Source organism: Tiliqua scincoides, chromosome 10, assembly GCF_035046505.1.
Source record: "Tiliqua scincoides isolate rTilSci1 chromosome 10, rTilSci1.hap2, whole genome shotgun sequence".
Classification (NCBI taxonomy): Eukaryota; Metazoa; Chordata; class Lepidosauria; order Squamata; family Scincidae; genus Tiliqua; species Tiliqua scincoides.
In genome coordinates, this window is record NC_089830.1 from 20015130 (window position 1) to 20020638 (window position 5509).

At 49.4% G+C, this 5509-nt stretch overlaps 1 pseudogene; it reads right to left on the reverse strand.

The window, feature by feature from the left end:
• Window positions 1–4940: 4940 nt before the first annotated feature.
• Window positions 4941–5063, reverse strand: LOC136661997 (5S ribosomal RNA; annotated as a pseudogene).
• Between the last annotated feature and the right edge of the window lie 446 nt (window positions 5064–5509).

Consider the following 5509-nt stretch of genomic DNA (forward strand, 5'->3'; position numbering starts at 1 on the left):
AGGCCTTGCAGGTCTTCTTGTTATCTGGTGTGCTCCCTGGGGCATTTGGTGGGCCGCTGTGAGATACAGGAAGCTGGACTAGATGGGCCTATGGCCTGAGCCAGTGGGGCTGTTCTTATGTTCTTAACTACAATTCCCAGGAAGCCTTGCAGGTCTCTTGTTATCTGGTGTGCTCCCTGGGGCATTTGGTGGGCCACTGTGAGATACAGGAAGCCAGACTAGATGGGCCTATAGCCTGATCCAGTGGGGCCATTTTTATGTTCTTATAACTGCAATGCAGCCCCAAGGGAGCAAAACAAATGTTCCCTTAAGTTGGGGAGTCCTCTGTGATTGCCCCCCGCACTGCAGGATATAGTGCACGCTCCTTTGGCATGGCAGCACCAGTGCTGGAAAGTCGGATAGGAATGGGAGACGAATTCGGGCTTTGCATAATCCTTCTGGGACTTCTTTCAAGGGGTGTTAGTGGGTTTGAACTTCTCAGGCAAACAAAGTCTTTGATTTTCCCTTCCTACCTCATCTTCTCATGATCTGCGATGACTTTTGACCTCTGCTGATCTGAGGTATTGAGCCGTCCACTCGTGAATATCTGGGCAGCTGAGATTTCAGGCTCCTGGGGTGTGTTTGGAGAATTGAGGAACCCAAAGTTTCCGCTATGGTTGTTTGGCAACCTTCAGTCTCAAAAGACTATGGTATAAGCCTACAGCACCCAGTATTCCCAGGTGGTCTCCCATCCAAGAACTAACCAGACCTGACCCTGCTTAGCTTCCAAGATCATGATATTTCTAAACCCCTTTTCTTAATAGACTCCAGGCAGTTTACGCAGGCAAGCTGAACACAAATCAGTTTTTCAATGGGTTTTTTACAAGTATTATTCCATGAGACAGTCTCACAGAACCTCCATGGCCATTGTCATCATCCTGGCTGCCGGATCTTGTGCTTTCCCAGCTCTCGTCAGCAGCTGCAACCGAACTTCTGAACAGCCTCAGGCAGTGCAGTCCTGACTTGTGCTGGAACAGGTAGGCCAGTGGGCCTGCGCTGTATCCAGCGCAAGGCTTGGGCTGCAAGTGGCTCAGCCAGGGGCAAGGGGAATCGCTTCCCTTTACCATGGGGAGAGCCACTGCAGTCCCAATGGGGCTACTCATCTGCTCTACCTCTGGAGGTGGTGCAAATCTGGGACTGACCAGGAATGGGTTAGGATCTGGTGTAACTGCCGAATCCTGGCCTCAGCTCCCGCTTCCTGCTCACCCACCCCAGGAACAGCCTCTGTCTGCCCTCCCCATTCCTCTCCATCCTCCCCCCACACACCCCAGACCCCTGTGTTGGCCAAGCTTGGCAGACACAAACACACCTGTCCCTGGGGTCCATACCAGTGCAAGTTTGTGCGCCGCCACAGAAAGCAAAGCACTTTTGCGACACTCCCGGGCCACTCCCGGGCCAAACATCTGGTCTGGATTGTTCCCTCAGTTTCTCAACATCCCATCCAGACAACCAATCCTGCTTAGCTTTTTCAGGCAAGGTGACAGCTCAACCCCCCAGGTACCACACATCCTGCCCTGTTCACATTTGGTTCTGTTACAATGTTTCAGATTGGTTGTTGCTTGTGTAGTGTATGGGCCAGTAATTCGGGCACTGGAGCAGGCATCTCAGGTTGGTTGGGTTGGTTGGCAACCTTCAGTCTCGAAAGACTATGGTGTAAGCCTACAGCACCCAGTATTCCCAGGCGGTCCCCCATCCAAGTACTAACCAGGCCTGACCCTGCTTAGCTTCCGAGATCAGACGAGATTGGGTATGTGCAGAGTAACAGTTGGGTTGGATGGTAGTAAAGGGCTCCCACCACCTTGAGGACTCTTCCAACTGATTCCTGATGCTCTCTAGCACCCAGTTGCAGCAACGGTGGAATAATGTTTCTAGGGAGCAGATTGAGGAGAGTTGTCCGTGGCATCCTAGCTAGTGTCTACTGCACCTTCCCTCTTCCATCACCTGATAAGCGCCCCCAGGTTGAGGCTTACTTGGCAACAGGGAGGGAAGAAAGCAGCCACAACATGGGGGGAAATGCAGGATTTTGTTTTATGGCTTCCAATGCTGGTACTGGCAGGTATTACTTCTATGGTGCCATCAGCATTGGCACACTGACATCTATGGTCTTCTCTTGTGACTTCGCTTCTGGAAACTCTGTTGGGTTCTGTGGCTCTGTTTCTAGGGCAACTGTCTCTAGTAATGAATTGTCTCTCTCTTCCTCCACCAGCAGAGCCATTTGTTACTACAGTTGCCCTAGGCACAGAGCCATAGAACCTGGACGAGTTTTTTCAGCTATGTTCAACTACTATGCTCCAAACCTCCACACTGCACCTTTCATGCTGCTCCAAGGCACAGCAGTTGAAAATCACTGGTATACTTGATGCTTTACAGAGCATCATTGACAAGAATGAGAGACTCTTGTCCCCAAGGACAGCCCACATTTTGTTAGTAGTGCAGGGGGATGACAGATGGAGGAGATGAGGGCGATGTAACCATATATGCTGGATGAGCATGGAGTTGGTTGGTTGGTTGGCAACCTTCAGTCTGGAAAGACTATGGTATAAGCCTACAGCACCCGGTATTCCCAAGCGGTCTCCCATCCAAGTACTAACCTAGCCTGACCCTGCTTAGCTTCTGAGATCAGATGAGATTGGGCATGTGTAGAGTAACAGTTGCTGCATGGAGACCCTGTGCTGTTAAGGGGGGGGGGGCACTCCTGGTGTAGAGGATGCACCTGTTTTTGAAAGCCACAGATTGCCAAGTGAACGGGAAGAACCTGCCCTTGTTTGCTTCGGTGCCTTCAAGAGCAGGTTCCCTCTGCAGAAATGAGCAGGTGAAGCTTTTTCCAGCATGGCAATCAACATTATCATCCCTGCTATCTGCAGATCAAGGTGCTGATAAAGGCACAGTAGCAGGGTTCCTTTTAAAACAATGGCAACCCTGTTCTTCTCCAACCTGCTACAGGATAAGTAGTGTTTGCTAACAGCTAAACCACAACGGGGCAGTTTCCTTGTGGCTGACATGTGACTCCAGACATCTTCCCACATCCTGCTCTGCCATCTCAGGCTAAGGGAACTTCTCTTCAGATCCTCACATCTGCCTGCTTAATCCAGAGGGCAGGCTCAGAAGGACCATGTGGGGATTCACTTTTTCCATTCTCTGCCTCTTGATCGGTGAGTGTCTTCAGAAATTTCCTAAGAGGTTGGAGCATCACCTTGGGACTCCTAATGTGGCCCTTTAAGCTTGTGTCCCATGCAGCTCCTGTGTTTTTCCCCACAAATCCCTTCATTTTAATTTTGCTTGCTCTGTGTTGGGGGCCTAATTGATCTCTGTCGCTCTCTACCTCCTTATCTTGCTTAACCTCATGTCAGTTCCCCCTGTGTGACTAATGAAAAGAGATTGATTTCTTTTAAGAAGGGCCATTGCTTTGCTCCCGCTGCAGGCGCATGGTTCCCATATTTGATCCCATTAGGGCGGTGGTTCTCACATGTTTAGCACCCACTTTTTAGAATGAAAATCTGTCGGGACCCACCAGAAGTGATGTCATGACCAGAAGTGAAATCATCGAGCAGGAAAAATTTTTAACAATCCTAGGCTGCAGTCCTACCCACACTTAACCCGGGAGTAAGCCCCATTTACTGTCATTGTTAAAAGCATATACATAGTAGCCTGTTAAAAGTACAGATCTGTACATGTCCCCAAATGCAGTCACATACATTGGTAGCATCAAGTCTGATATATTAAAATTAAAAAAAATTGAAATGAATGGGGACCCACCTGAAATTGGCTCGCAACCCACCTAGCGGGTCCCAACCCACAGTTTGAGAAATGCTGCATTAGGGATTTAGATTAGGAAGGTCTCAGGAAGGCCTTTTCCCTGAAATTTGGGGGGGGGGGCAGCCGCCCAATTCATTTGGAGAGGTCAGCACTGAAGTGAAATTGACCAATGGTCTGTCACAATATGTGCTAGTGCTTCAGGCTTTGCTAACCTTCAGCTTCTTGCACCCTATTGAGATGTTTGACATGGAGCAAGAAAACTCTGTGCAAAGAGACAACACCAGTCTATGTGCTGGGGTCCCCACTGTGAACTTCACATGCTTCTTGAACTTGAAGCCATTTCTGCCCAACGTTGCATATATGCAACAGAGATCAAATGTATACACCTGTGGGCTGGGCAGAAATAGGTTAATGCAGCACTGCCACGTAGTCACTGAACTCCTGATTTGTCCCATGTCACGTGGAGTTCCATGCACCGGAGATGCCTCTCTGTGTGATGTGATCTTCCCGCCATGGAAGACTCTCTGCGCATTATGGCCACTGGTTGCTTTTGGCATGTGTACACTGACTGGCTCTAGGCCTGAGCAGCCACAAGGTTGCATACTCTTGGTGGCTTGCTACAGTTGTGAAATTCCTTTCCACCTTGAAGGTCTCTCCTCCCAAGCTGGAGCTTCTTGGCAAACCTTTTCCTTGGCAAATCCTTTTCAGTTGGGTTCTCTTTTTAATGCCCCAGAAGAGATTGGCTCAGATTTTCTTGCCATCTTAGGGCTAGAGACAGTGCAGTATATGGTTAGAGCATATACTCTGCACCCCACTGGCTTTTCGGCTTTAACTTTTGGTAGAGTGGATATATCTCAATGCAGTTTGTTTCATTGCATTCTGCATGGAAATTCACATTGAAGGATATATAACATGATGTTATTTTTTGAAAAGAGCAAGATTTTGGTTAGTAGTGGTGTCACCCCCTCCCCCGGTGTGTGTTGCCCAGTGAGGCTCACACCCCTCTAGCGATTACACTGGCTGTTCTCTTGGTCTCAGTGTCCCCGTTGGCAAAATGGAGACAAATCTTCTGAATCACCTTGCACTGTCGTAAGGATTTCTGGTTGGTTGGTTGGCAACCTTCAGTCTCGAAAGACTACGATATAAGCCTACAGCACCCAGTATTCCCAAGCGGTCTCCCATCCAAGTACTAACCAGGCCTGACCCTGCTTAGCTTCTGAGATCAGACGAGATCAGGCATGTGCAGGGATTTCTATGAGGCTATTAGATTACATCCCCTTACTGCAAGGAGTTAAGGCAGTTTATAATGCCGAATGAGGCAGTTCCAACCATGGTAGGGGGTGATGGCGGCCACCCCGTCCTCCCACCTCTCCTAGGCTGCTTCTCCTTCCACTCTTTGGATTAAAAAATAAACTGGGGAATGGAGAGGAAGAGGCAGTGCAGTGGTGTGGAGGAGCAATGATTTGGTGGAGTGATGGCAGCTGGTATACGAGGGCAGCATTTGGAATATGCTTCAAGTGACAGCAGGTTCCAGGCTGGACCTCAGCTAAGGGTAGCAGACAGGGTTCCTCCCTGTTTTATCTTCTTGGTGTCCCTGAGAGGTGGCTTAGGTTGAGAGAGAGCCACAAACCCAAAGTCCTGCAGAGAGCTTTATGACTGAGCATGGGTCAGATTTGGAACCTGGGTCCAGGTCCAACATGCCTTCACTGACCCT